This window comes from Palaemon carinicauda, chromosome 21 (genome assembly GCF_036898095.1).
Source record: "Palaemon carinicauda isolate YSFRI2023 chromosome 21, ASM3689809v2, whole genome shotgun sequence".
Taxonomy (NCBI): domain Eukaryota; kingdom Metazoa; phylum Arthropoda; class Malacostraca; order Decapoda; family Palaemonidae; genus Palaemon; species Palaemon carinicauda.
This window is the reverse complement of record NC_090745.1, coordinates 40,898,741-40,914,886: the sequence shown is the minus strand read 5'-3', so window position 1 is coordinate 40,914,886 and position 16,146 is coordinate 40,898,741.

Genomic DNA, 16,146 nt, shown 5'->3' with positions numbered 1-16,146 from the left:
CCATGAGACTCAAGGTCCATCAACAGAGCTTTAATCTCACGAGATCGAAAAGCTAAACTAGTTAGTTTAGCCTCAGGGAAACAGGAATGAGGAAGTTCAAGTTTTTCATTACTCTGTGTACTGTCAAAAACATCAGCCAAAAGGGTTGCCTTTTCCTTTGGACAGTGAGTGACTGAGCCATCTGGTTCAAGTAAAGGAGGAACTGTTGCATCTACACCAAAGAGTGCAGATTTAAGGGTAGACCACCATTTATTTTCCTGAGTTGTGCGAGAAAGGGTTTCTTTTATGGTTAAATTGTATGCCTTTTCAGTTGAGGCATAAACTCTCTGAGCAAAAGCTCGAAGCTGAGTATAGTTATTCCAGGTCATATCTGATCTGTTACCCTATCAAAGATGATAGGCTTCCTGCTTCTCCAAATAAGCACGTCTGCAATCATCATTGAACCACGGTTTGTCCTACACTCGGTACCTTAGCACACGAGAAGGGATACGCCTATCAATTATGTTGACTAGATTCTCATTCAAAGAGACAACAGGACTATAAAATTGTGACCAAATCAAGCACAAAATATCATGCAAAATCCCATTCCAGTCTGCTTGGGATTTCATATAAATTTTACAAGAATATGGTATATCAAGGACAGACTGCTCAGTCTTCACTACTAATGAAATCAAGGCATGATCAGATGTTCCGACTGGAGAACCAACCTTAATAGTTATAACGCTAGGGGAGTCAGTGTATACGAGGTCCAATCAATTACCAGACCTGTGAGTAGCTTCATTTATGATTTGCTCATAGACTGATTAAGAGGTAAAGCCTAAAGCTTATAAGCCATGGCGATCGGTAGGAGAGATAGACCTTGACCACTCCCAATGGTTGGCATTAAAATCACCAACAAAGACAAAAGAAGCTTTTCTATCATCTTATTGTATCTTAGCCATAATGATAAGAAGACAATCGAAGATAGAATCATCCATGTCTGTTGTTATGCCTGCCACAAACTTTTATTACTTGAATCACATGACATCCACATTCATAGCTGGACTTATGAGAAGCAGGGTACTCGGTCCTAATATACACCGCCATTCCCCTGGCCCTAGGGATGGCATCACGTTTCAACATTGTTGGCTTCTTGAAACCTGTTATGAGGAGCTCAGATGAGTGCCTCATATTAGAAACCAAAGTTTCTGAGCACAAAAGAATATCATACTGTCTGGACACAACTGTAAGGTCTTGGATATTTGCATGAAGACCACGAACATTCCAATACAGAAGACAACATTGACGAAATCTAGGACGTACTAGTCCCGGATTTCGCTCAATCTCTCCAGAGAGCATAAGAATGAATATATATAAAAAAAGAGACATCATACTTAAAAACTAGATTAACAAGAATTATAACAAAAACAATATGTACAAAAATATAAATAAAGTGATTGATGAAACCCAAAGACTATAGTAAAAAGTCGGAAAAAATGGTCAACATGTAGGAGCCGATACACCATGCAAGGCTAATTATCCTCCAGGATAACCACTTCAACTGAAGGGAGGACAGTAAGGATGGATTTGAGAAGAAAAAGAATCAGAAAAGGAAAAGACAACCTCTTGATAAACCACCAGGCATCCATGGCCCTTCTATTAACACTGCCCAACACACCATTTCAAAAAAACAAGAGTAAGAAGAAGAAAAATAAATAATAAGTCAGAATAGTGTGCCCAAGTGTACCCTCAAGCAAGAAAACTCTAACCCAACACAGTGGAAGACCATGGTACAGAGGCTATGGAACTACCCAAGAATAGAGAACAATGGTTTAATTTTGAAGAGTCCTTCTCCTAGAAGATCTGCTTACCATAGCTAAAGAGTCTCTTTTACCCTTACCAAGAGGAAAGTACACTGAACAAATTGCAGTACAGTAATTAACCCCTTGGGTGAAGAAGTGTTTAGTATCTCATTGTTGTCAGGTGTATGAGGAAAGATGAGAATATGTAAAGAATAGGCCAGACTATTCTGTGTAAGCGTAGGCAAAGAAAAAATTAGCCGTAACCAGAGAGAGGGATCCAATGCAGTACCGTCAAGCCAGTCAAAGGATCGAATACCTCTCTAGTGGTAGGATCTCAACTGGCGGCTGGTGCCCTGGCCAACCTACTACCAGGTAATATATATATATATATATATATATATATATATATATATATATATATATATATATATATATATATATATATATATATATATATATATATATATATATATATATATATATATATATATATATATATATATATATATATATATATATATATATATATATATATATTTATATATATATATATATATATATATATATATATATATATATATATATATATATATATATATATATATATATATATATATATATATATATTATACGATTATTGTTCCCGGGTCTGGGCACCAAAAATATATTATTATGGCTCGTGACTGGGCACCAAATATATGATATAATATGATAAATTTTTTGCACATTTAAACGTGTTTCTTTCATATTTCAAATAAGCCATATATATTAACACATTAAAGTCTGGATTCTCTTAACGACCTCGGGACAGAGCCCAAGGCGGAACCTCCCAAAGACTATGATATCGGACCGGCGGGGATTTGAACCCTCGCCAGGATATCTGTATGCCAGTGACCATACCATTCCGCCACGAAGAAAGATAAAAGTCAATGACAATTCTTCTATACATGTACCTGTCAAATTCAGGTTTTCTGTACTTAGAATTGAAATCAACCCATCTTCACCATCGTAGCTAATTGGTAGGTTTGGGACTCGGCATTCGATTAATGATAAATTTTTTGTACATTTAAACGTGTTTCTTTCATATTTCAAATAAGCCATATATATTAATAAATTAAAGTCTGGATTCTCTTAACGACCTCGGGACAGAGCCCAAGGCGGAACCTCCCAAAGACTATGATATCGGACCGGCGGGGATTTGAACCCTCGCCACGATATCTGTATGCCAGTGACCATACCATTCCGCCACGAAGAAAGAAAAAAGTCAATGACAATTCTTTTATACATATACCTGTCAAATTCAGGTTTTCTGTGCTTAGAATTGAAATCAACCCATCTTCACCATCGTAGCTAATTGGTAGGTTTGGGACTTGGCATTCGATTAATGATAAATTTTTTGCACATTTAAACTTGTTTCTTTCATATTTCAAATAAGCCATATATATTAATAAATTAAAGTCTGGATTCTCTTAACGACCTCGGGACAGAGCCCAAGGCGGAACCTCCAAAAGACTATGATATCGGACCGGCGGGGATTTGAACCCTCGCCACGATATCTGTATGCCAGTGACCATACCATTCCGCCACGAAGAAAGATAAAAGTCAATGAAAATTCTTCTATACATATACCTGTCAAATTCAGGTTTTCTGTACTTAGAATTGAAATCAACCCATCTTCACCATCATAGCTAATTGGTAGGTTTGGGACTTGGCATTTGATTAATGATAAATTTTTTTGCACATTTATACGTGTTTCTTTCATATTTCAAATAAGCCATATATATTAATACATTAAAGTCTGGATTCTCTTTACGACCTCGGGACAGAGCCCAAGGCGGAACCTCCCAAAGACTATGATATCGGACCGGCGGGGATTTGAACCCTCGCCACGATATCTGTATGCCAGTGACCATACCATTCCGCCACGAAGAAAGATAAAAGTCAATGACAATTCTTCTATACATATGCCTGTCAAACTCAGGTTTTCTGTACTTAGAATTGAAATCAACCCATCTTCACCATCGTAGCTAATTGGTAGGTTTGGGACTTGGCATTCGATTAATGATAAATTTTTTGCACATTTAAACGTGTTTCTTTCATATTTCAAATAAGCCATATATATTAATACTTTAAAGTCTGGATTCTCTTAACGACCTCGGGACAGAGCCCAAGGCGGAACCTCCCAAAGACTATGATATCGGACCGGCGGGGATTTGAACCCTCGCCACGATATCTGTATGCCAGTGACCATACCATTCCGCCACGAAGAAAGATAAAAGTCAATGACAATTCTTCTATACATATACCTGTCAAATTCAGGTTTTTCTGTACTTAGAATTGAAATCAACCCATCTTCACCATCGTAGCTAATTGGTAGGTTTGGGACTTGGCATTCGATTAATGATAAATTTTTTGCACATTTAAACGTGTTTCTTTCATATTTCAAATAAGCCATATATATTGATATATACTATGACTGGTAAGTTAGTCAACCTCTCTAATTTCAAACTCCCTTGTTTTCTTTTACATTAAAACTGTTATACTTTAAAATATTGATACACAAATTCTGAGACCTTAAATCACAGACTAAGACATATCTGGCCGATATATTTGGGGATCTTGAATTTTATGAACGTGAGTCCGACTAAAGCTTATTACGAGGTCAATTTTGGATGCTATTTCTGTTGGGCAAGAAGAGTACTTCTTCCATAAAAAGTTGCTTTTGAATTTCATTTGGCAAGTTGAAGGAAGAATTTGTTTTTATTACATTGAACTTCCTACATAGAATGAAAAAGCTTACTATTTTGTGAATTTATTTGGTGATCTTTTGTATTCTATCATATTGGAAAAATCATAATTTATCCAAACAACTTATGTTGGCCTCTTGAATTTATGTCGATCGAAGATGAACATCAAGAAAATCTCATTTTTGAGATAACATATGAATTATTCCAAAGAAGTGTGCAACTAGACTTCTGTGTCTTGAGGTAACATTTATAATTTGTTTGTTTCTTTACAATTCCATATTTATCATTTGGGGAAACGTGATTACACTGAAGACCGAACTGGGTAATCACTCCTAAGAATTATTGATGACTTACTACGGCTCTTTAACAGGATACGAGCGGATTCTATTCTAAACAATGGTGATTGAAATAATACACTTTACAAAAACAAATACATTTTATATAAATTACAATATTTAGAAAAGAATTTATATAATAACAAAATAAATCACTCGAAAAAATTAAGCCTGAACAAAACTTACATCAAGACAAAAATACTACGATCAGAAAATCATATATTTACTTGACTTTAAATGTTAAATCCAAATAATCCTTAGAAAAAAAAAATAAAAATAAAAAAATAAAAAAAAAATAACATTCACGAAAATTTTACAATCACTTGTTTCACTTGAAATTAAATCTGAATACAATATTCAAGTTTGACACTTGATAAAAAATAGATTACCTAACCTTCCTACAGGGCCGTTTACAAAACTCTAAGAGAATTTTCACTACACACGGTATATGCAGGCGCAAAATCTCTTTGAAGAGGACACACTATTGGTATTGAGCACTTAAAACAATACTCGGAGTTGTGTGTGAGAGAGCTGCAATTATCTATCTTTATCTGTCTGTTTAAGACTGGGGTGGCCTTTATAAGAGATTTGGCTAATTCCAGAAAATTCCAGGATTGAGGTCTGGTAGCATGAGGGCTGGGCCAAGCGAATCAGAGTTACCAAGTATTGCTCTCTCAAACACTACTCACGCCATGCCAGACGACTCTCTCAGTCAGCTAGCTACGCCCACTCTTTGTCCCCGAAATAAAAAAAAAAAAATCCTATCACTAGGTCCTTTACAAAATTTCCAAGCATGTGGTGCACTCTCTCAAAAACATGACGCAATACCTCATACAATATAAAAGAATATTACATAATGCCTTGTTCATATCGTTTATGATCAAATAACACTCTCAAACAGTTACATAAGATTTTGTACCAAAAATATGCGAAATAAAAAAGTTAATTCTTGAAAATAACATAAATTCACATATACTGACTTGAATGAAAAATACAATGAAATTAACGATGAAAGTCTTACATAATTTACGTTATATACTTAATTCTACACGAGAGAAGCTTATCTTAAGAGCTAGCTATTCATCTCTTCAATGCATAAATAAAATATAAGCAAAATTATAAATAAACTGCTGTATTTACTCTACAATAGACCAGCTTCGTAAGATAGCGCCCCCCAAAAAAGCTTACTTAATTTGGCCCTGATTCACCCTGAGATAAATAATCTGCAACTACGTTATCTTTACCTGATATATGCTTTACATTAATACAATACAGTTGCAAACATAATGACCACCTATTAACTTTTGATTATCATTTTTCATCTTATTCACAAAAGTTAAAGGATTATGATCGGACTATACTGTAATTTCTTCATTTTGTGGTCGATTCACATAGACCTTGAACTTGTTTATCACTGTGACTAATGCTAGTAGCTCCTTTTCAACTGTCGAGTAGGCTTTCTGATGTTTCCGTAGCTTCGACGACATGAAACAAACAGGATGAAGAATTCCTTTCTTGTCTTCTTGCAATAAGGCAGCTCCAATCCCATTATCCAATGCATCCACTTGGATAAGGAATTTCTTAATTAAATCAGGTGCTCGCACTATCGGTTTCTAACATAATATAGCCATCCTCAGATTTTTCCTTTTTCCTGATATCTCGCTAATATAGGTCCGGTCACTGCCCTTCTCATAAATGCAGAATGGTTCCAGGAACTCGTTGGCGAGAGGGAATCTTCTTACCGATGCGTAGACCAACACATGCTGTCCTACCTCAACCTGTCTGTTCGTACTCTCCACACCAAACCTTTTCTTCATTCATCCTTGACTCGTTTTCACGTCTTCTAAGGAAAATTTCCTTAACTCACCGATTCCTTTCCTCAAATCCTTGACACTATCTCCGTCTGTTTCCTGTCAGTCCTTCCGTTTTCTTGCCAATATTTTATTTGGTCCTTTGCTGAAGGGTCCTGCAACCTGTCTGTTTGTACTCTTCCTATCATACCTTTTCTTCGTTCGTCCTTGACTTTTTGTCTTCATGCCATCTAGGGAAAATTTCCTTATCTCCCAATCCTTTTCCTCAAATTCTTGACATACTCTCCATCCGTTTTCTCTTGGTCCTTCCATTTTTCTGCTAACATTTTCTTCGGTCCTTTCCTGAAGTATTCTCCTCGTACTTCCATCGGATGTAAGGGAGTTTCCTTGGTGTACTTGTTGGGCTTTTCACCCATCTGACATATGTGACATACATGACAAAACTGGCTCAGGTCCTTATGCATGCCAGGCCACAAAAAGTATTTCAATATCTTCTCTGTCTTCTTCCTTATCCCAATATGTCCCGTCTCGTGCCCGACGTCGGTCACCTGTCTTCTCAACGGTGCGGGAATTAATATCTGCCAATATATTGCCCATTCAGCATTCCCAGGGATATCGGCTGGTCTATGATTCCTCTTCTGCAACCCATCTTTAAGATAATAACAGGTCGGAGACTGCTGTGCCTCCGTCTCGTCCGCCACACGGTTCAATAACTTTGCTAACGTTTTATTCTTCCGATGCAATCCTATCAGCCTTTTCCTACTCACTTGTCCTACTTCTCATGTTGAATTTTCTATTTCTTCCAAGTCCATTTCTTCTTTGTCTTCTTGTCCGCAAGTCTGTCATTCCTCTTTGCTCGGGCTTGCCCGGGAATTCTTCTCTTGCATGCCATCAAAGGAATCCTCTTCTTCGGAAAACAAATCCTCCAAGTTCATTTCTTCTAGGTCCCTTTTTTCTTTGTCTTCTTCTCCACCTGTCTGTCGATCCTTTTCGCTCGGGATTGCCTGGGAGTTCTCCTCTTGTGTGCCATGAAGGGGATCCTCTCCTTCGGAAAACAAATCCTCCAATTTCATTTCTTCCAGCCATATTTTTCTTTGTCCTCTTGTCTACTCGTCTGTAGTTACTTTTCGTTCGGGCTTACTCACGAGTTCTCCTCTTGCGTTCCATCAAGGGAATCATCTTCTTCGAAAAACCAATTCTGCAAGTTCATTGCTCCTTCAATTTCTTTTCCTTCTTTTTCCCCTTGTCCACTCTTCGGTCATTTCTCTTCGCTCGGGTGTACTCGGGAATTCTCTTCTTCCATACCATCCAAGGAATCCTCTTATTCAGAAAACAAATACGCTAAATTCAATGCTCCTTCAATTTCTTTTTCTTCTTTTTCTGAAGCCACTTTCTTCTTCATACCGCTAGTCATCACACCACTAGGACACACATACAGGTAGTCCTTCTCAAGTCCAGTCGTAGGACTATACTTCAAAGGTTTCTCCTTTACAATAGTACTAGGCACGAGCAGCGCTCAACCAACCTCATTACCCAGCAGGACGTCTACTCCTTCGACATCCATTGAATCCTTTACCGCAAAGTCAAAATTACCTGTCACCAACTCACATGACAGTTTTAACGGGCAAATAGGGGTGACCTCCTCACCTCCTATTTCCTTCAAAATAATTGAGTCCCCTGTGAGAGACTGATCCACCGAATGGATATACTCCCCGTACCACCACACTATGATTATAACCTGTGTCGTGCAATATCCTGACTGGGGTTCGCTGACTCCCGTCTATTGCTACTAACATATCTTCATAAATATATGGTTTAAAGGCACCCACGCTGTTTGGGTTCGTCCTATTCATCATGTAAATGTTGGCTGATTTATTTTCCTCTCTGTCTTTTCCTGATTGCTTCTCCATCTTCGTATTCTGTGACATCGAATTATTCTTAATCACTTGGCGATTGCTTCCAGTTGGTTTGACCAACATTCCTTACTGATAATGCCTCTCTTGCCACACTTAAAACCGACAATATTAACCTTCTGCAAATCTCTCCCGGTACTTGAAGGAGGACGATTTAACGTTTGTTGCTGTGGTACTATTGCATTCTGCTTAGGGACAGTACCAGTGCCACTTCCGTTGTAACTGTTGAACTTGTTCCCATAGTTATTACCGAATTGGTTCCCATGGTTCAGCAAATACTTGACACTTGGTCGGAGCGACGGTTGAAACTTCATGCCCGAGGAGGGTTTACGACTGATAATATTGTAATCTTCACTCAGCGAACCGGCTTTGTCAAGTTTCTTCGCCTCTCTCTCTCTCTTTCTCTCAAGTACGTTCGAATGTGTTCAGGAATTCCTCGTAGATACTGCTCAAGTATTATCACTTCTTCTAAATCAGCCTTCTCCTTTACGTTAGCAGCCTCTGTCCATCTCTCAAAACATCGTCATACCTTATAAGCGTAATCCAGGAAAGTAATTTTCTCATCCTTTCTCAAACTTCGGAACCTTTCATTATAATATTCACGGGCCATCTGATACACTTGCAGCACTTCCTGATATTCCATCCTCTGTTCCTGAGATAAGGATAAGTAAGCACTGTGGCGCTCCCCAAAGAGAATACCTGCAATAACACAGAACATTTATCTTTTGGCTATTTCATCATCGCTGCGACCATTTCAAAATGATTGAAGAACTCATCTGGAGACTCTTCTGTGAACCTTGTAATTAACATCTAGATTTCCGACACATTAAACACAGGATCGTGCTTAGCAGGGGCTGTCTCGGTTTCCATTGTCAACTGAGCCCGGGTGTGCAATAACTCTAATTCCCTCGCATAATTCGCTTCTTCCATCTCTTTTTCTTCCTGTCTTCTCTCTTTTTCTTCTTGTCTTGCGATTTCCCTTGCTTCCATCTCTCTCCCATGTCATTTTTCTTCTCTCTCTTCTTCTTCCCATCTTCTTTCTCTTTCTTCTCGTTCTGCGATTTACCCCGCTTCCATTAACCTTGCATGTCTTGCAATCTCCCTGGCTTCTTGCTTTCGCTTTGCTTCCATTTCCTTCTCTCTTTCTTCCCATCTTGCTTCCATTTCCCTCGTACGTTGTGCTTCTTCTTTCTCTTCCACCATCATCTTCAACTTGATCAAATTCTCCTCTGCTGCAATTCGTCGACCTATCTGCTTTCATGCCTTCAGTTTGAGGGTCAACCAGTCCATGCTTTGCTAAAAAATCTTCCTTGGCATCCTCCAACAGTTCAAAAGCTGCCACAATATTCTCTTCCGACCACTTTCCCGAGTTTATCAACGCTTTTAAGACTAGACACTTAATTTGGTCCTTAATCATCCCACTCGTAACATGGCCACCATAGGCCATTAAGATCAAGAGCCACTGTGATTTAGTTACATTAGCTTCTGACAATTCCTGAACACTTTGGTCATTCAAGAATTCTTGAATATTGAACTGTGCCATCTTGTAATTTTTCAATAATTAATGCCTCTCCAAAAATAATATACTAACAACACACAAAATCCTATCAACACTGTACTACTAAAAAAAAAAAAAACTTTAATCAAAACATGGCCCGGTTATCACCAATATTTAAAACAGACTCTCTTGATACCAAGGGTCTGGACACCAAAATTTATTATATGAGGATGGCCCCTTGGTCTGGGCACTAAAATATATATTATACTATGGCTTGAGACTAGGAACCAAACATATAATATTATATATACTATGACTGACAAGTTAATCAACCTTTCGAATTCCAAACTCCCTTGTTTGCTTTTACCTTGAAACTGTTACACTTAAAAACATTAATACATGAATTCTGACACCGTTAAATAACTGAATATCCAAAGGTGTCTTAAGTACACTCAAACAAAACTGGGTAATTACTCTTAAGTATTATTTATGTGGTATTTAAAACTTACTATGGTTCTTAATAAGATACGAGCAGAATCTGGTTTCAGATAATGGTGAATGGAATAGTACACTCTTTACAACATAAATATATGCTATATATATTACAATACTTTAAAAAGAATTTATATAACAAAATAAGTCACTGGAAAAAATTGAATCTGAACAAAACTTAGTTTGAGACAAAAAAATGTTACGATCTGAAATTACATAATAACTTGACTTGAGCTATCATATCTGAATAAACTTTAGACTAAAAAAAGAAATTATGCAATGTAAATTATACAAAAGCTTGAAATTAAAACTGAATAATACAACATTCAAATTTGACACTTAATGAAAAATAGATAACCAGATCACGTTACAAAATCTATCCTTCCTACAGGGCCAATTACAAACACTTTATACAACGCCAACACTCATACTAATACAGTGAATTCAAAATCACCACTTCATTTTATGTATCTTTTAGACACACAATTTGCTTTGGGGCACAAAGTTACTTAGGAGAGGACACACTAAAAAGAACTGAAGACTTTCAACAGCAATACAGTGGGTTGCGTGCGAGAGTGAGAATGATAGAGGGAGAGGGGAGGGAGGCTGTCTTCAGGCTGCAGTTCTCTATCTCTATCTGAGCTGTAACCATGGTGACCCCTTTTTATATGAAACCTAACTGCTATTTCCAGAAGTTTCCAAAGTATTTGGGAAGCATGGGGCCTTTGCCTAAGGTAGTCAGAGTTTCCAACTAGATAAAAATATTAAGAGGCAAATCTGGGGGTTTCAGGCAACTCTCATATTCACATCAACGTACCCGCGAGATACCTCTCCCAGCTCTCTCTGTCCACCCTTTGTCCCTGAAATAAGAAAAAGATAATATTGTATCACCAGACTCTTCGCAAAATTTCTAAAGTACATGGCAGAAACTTTTCCAAGCCATATTTTACTGAACATTATCTTTCAAGCATGACACAATTTATCATAAAATATAAAAAAACATTACTAAAGCTCTTGTTCATATCTCGACCAAATCCCACAACACTCTCAAGTATATTTCGTAAGACTCGTACCAAACATACGTGAAATGAAAAGTTAACTCTTAAAAATAACGTAAAATTCCATACACTAACTTGATTAAGAATAAAATCAAATTGATGATGAAGGTCTTACGTAATTTACATAAAATACTTATATCTACACGAGAGGAATTCATTTTATGGGCTGGGTATCATCTCTTCAATGCACAAATGAAATATAAATAAAATCAGGAATGAACTATTGTATTTACTCTATACTAGACCAGCTTCGTAAGAATATATATATATATATATATATATATATATATATATATATATATATATATATATATATATATATATATATATATATATATATATATATATATATATATATAGAGAGAGAGAGAGAGAGAGAGAGAGAGAGAGAGAGAGAGAGAGAGAGAGAGAGAGAGAGAGAGAGAGAGAGCTTATCAGTCACAAAACTGCACGTGACAAATATTGAAGTGTAAAATCCACAGGAAACAGGAAAGGATAAGACCGGGTACCAAGCACTTTTGTGTATTACGTACACTTCTTCGGGGTACAAAGTGCAATAGAAAAATAAGATTATACAAAAAAACAAAAACTACCAAAACTGAAATAAAAGCTACAAACAAGCGAAGCATCATCAATAGTCGTTAAAAAATGAATAAACAATTGTCAATATAAAATAAAATACTAGTTATGTAGCAATCGTTGAACTAAATGTTTACGTTGTACTTCCTTACAATTTCATTACCAAGATGAGTGTTTAGTTTAAAAACACCAGAGCTGAGATTTAAAATTTGATCATCAAAATATTTCATGAAAACAGATTCAATAATATTCCTGTTAACAAGGTTTTTACAAAATAAAATCTCCGAGGAGTTTTCCCAGTCAAACAGCGGTTAAAATCGTTCATGTGGACAAACAACGCACTAGACATATGTCATGTCCTAATTGAATATCGAAGTTTTTTCTTCATTTTTAACGGCTATTAATTACTTTAGCATATTGATGGTGCTTTGCTTGTTTGTGGCTTTTATTTCAGTTTTGGTAGGTTTTCTTTTTTGTATGATTTTATTTTCTATTTCACTTTGTACCCTGAAGAATTGTACGTAGTACACGATGGCGCTTGGTACCTGTCTTTTCCTTTTCTGTTTCCTGTGCATTTTACACAAACACACACTTACACACAAACACACACACACACACACACACATATATATATATTTATATATATATATATATATATATATATATATATATATATATATATATATATATATATATATATATATATCTATCTATCTATCCATATATATATATATATATATATATATATATATATATATATATATATATATATATATATATATATATATATATATGTGTGTGTGTGTGTGTGTGTATATATATATAAATATATATATATATATATATATATATATATATATATATATATATATATATATATATATATACATATATATATATATATATATATATATATATATATATATATATATATATATATATAACACACACACACACACACACACACACATATATATATATATATATATATATATATATATATATATATATATATATATATATATATATATATATATGTCTTTTCCTCCTACGCCTATTGACGCAAAGGGACTCGGTTAGATTTCACCAGTCATCTCTATCTTGAGCTTTTATTTCAATACTTCTCCATTCATCATCTTCAACTTAGCACTTCATTGTCCTCAGCTATGTAAGCCTGGGTCTTCCAACTCTTCTAGCCCCTTGCGGAGCCCAGCTGAACTTTAGATGAACTAATCTCTATCGGGAGTGCGTAGAGTATTCCCAAACCATCCCTATCTACCACTTATCATGATCTCATCCAAAAATGGCACTCGAGTAATCTCTATTATAGTTTCATCTCTAATCCTGTCTTGCCAATTAACTCCCAATATCCTTCTAAGGGCTTCCTTCTCAAATCTACTAAATCTGTTGGAGATTGTTTCATTGTCATACCATGAGAGTAACACTGATCTCCCTGAACTGATATATAGACTGATTTTTATTTGTAATTTCCTGCGACTTGATTTCCAAATTTTACTGAACCTAGCCATCGTCTGATTTGCTTTTTTGTTTAATCTTTCATTAACTCTAATTCTAAAGACCTTGTATTGGAGATCATAGTTCCTAAATACTTAAACGATTCTGCCTCATTAATCCTTTCTCCTTCCAATGATATTTCATCTTCCATTTCATACTCTGTCTTTCTTCTATTTATCTTCAGCTCAACGTCGTGTGATATTTCCTGCATTCTGGTAAGCAAGCATTGCAAATCCTATGGTGTTCTGCTAACCAGGACAGCATCATCAGAATACTCTAGGTCTGCTAAATTCCTAACACCAATCCAGTCCAATCCTTCTCCACCATTTCTGACTGTTCCACGCATTACGAAATCCAGGAGGAGGATAATCAACATAGGTGATAACACATTCCTTTTGAGTACTCTGCTGTTCAAGGGAAATTCATTTGATAAGACTTCATTAACATTACCTTTGTACTTGCCATGCTCATGAACACACTTAATCAAATTTGCATATTTAAAGGAATTCCGTAATAATGCAGGACTCTCCAAAAATTGGCCGGTGCATACTATCAAAAGCTTTTTCATAGTCCACAAATGCCATCAAAAGGGGATTTCTATATTCTAAGCATTACTGTACAGGTCTCAAAATGAAAATTTGGTCAGCACAACTTCTACCTTTTCGAAACTGCTTGTTCATCTCTCAGCTTTGCATCAATCTTACTCTCCATTCTCTTTATGATAAGCATACTATATATTTTCATAACAACTGGCGTAAGTTTTATGCCTCTGTAATTAATACAATCAGTCAGATCTCCTTTTTTCTGCTCTTTTCACCAACACTCTTAACTCTCCTTCATCAGGTTTTGCCTCTCCATGCCCCATTCTACAAAATAATCTTGCAAGTAGTATGGGAGTCACTTCATTTTCGGCCAGTATAATCTCGGCAGTTATTCCATCATATCCTAGTGCTTTCCATCTCTTTAGTTTTTTTAGGATAGCTTCAACTTCAAACGCACAGAATTCATTCATGGGCACATCAAGGTCTTCATTAGCTTCAGGTATATCAATTAAATTATTCCCTTCATACCTCATTTCATAATCTTACTGAAGTGTTCCATCCAACGTTGTCTTTCTTCATCTTCTTCTGCCATAATAATTTTATGAGAAATTCTTACACCATAGCCACTTCCTGAATTCATAGCTTTGTCAACCTCATCTGCTTTACTGTCTAAATATTCTCTCCAGTCATTCCTGGCTTTTCTTTTGAGATCAGTGTCAATACTGGAATACTTAGCATGCTCTACGTTGTAATTTTCAATAATTCCTCGAAAACTTTCAACAATCAATTTATAGTATCCCAAGTATCATTTGATATCTATGGCTTTCTCCTTGTAATTGCATGTCCCAAGACTTCACTACCACCTGACTGATATATGTTCCTAATATCACACCATTCTTCAGTCTGTTATTTGTCTCTTAAAGTTTCTAAAACTGCAAATCGATTCTTATATTAATTTGCAAATGTTTCTCTGTGCTCTTCTTCTAAAACCCTAGTAGTATCAAACCTAGGTATTCTATTCATCTTTCTCTTGGGTGCTTTCAGTTTAAATTTTAGTGTGGCAATGGGGAGCTGATGATCACTACCAATATCTGCACCTCGTTAGCTTCTTACATTTCTCAGAGTCCTCCTTCTCTCTTTTTTAATGGAAATGAATCTATTTAATCTTTTTAAATGCCACATGCCGTGCATGTACTGTATACTTGTGGATGTTTTTGTGCTGAAAATTAGTACATCCAATGATAAGATGGTTTGCTGAACAGAAACTTATGAAATGTGCTCCATTTGCATTTGCAACTTCACCAAGACCCTCGACACTCATCACATTCTCTATCCCTAGATTATTCCTTGCAGCTTTAGCAATGAAGTCACCAATCACAATTTTCCTGTCTCTCTCAGGGATCTCATCTATCAACCTCTGCAGTTCTTCATAGTATTCATCTTTCCTTTCTTCAGGGGAATCATTTGATGGGGCATAGCAAAATATAATACTCATATTGCACAACTTTGATTTGAACTTTGCTAGTAACAATCCACCATTTACAGCTCTCCACTCGGTTAATGCCTTTTCTGCTCTTAGTGTTATCATCATTTCTATCCCTCCTTTTTCAGCTCCATCTGGTCTTCCTGAGTAGATATACTGTATATATTGCCTTGGTCTAAAGTTTCCTTACCAGTCCCCTTACAACGTGTTTCACTTAAGGTTAAGATATCCAAACTATATTTCATAAATTCATTCTCCTCTTGCTGTAACTTCCCAAACTGATTTATGGTTCTAACATCCCAATTACCTATCTTTAATTTTTCTTTAGTATTCATAAACTGAGAGATTCTTAACACCCCACTACGCCCGGAACTGTGGGCCATTCTGTTATC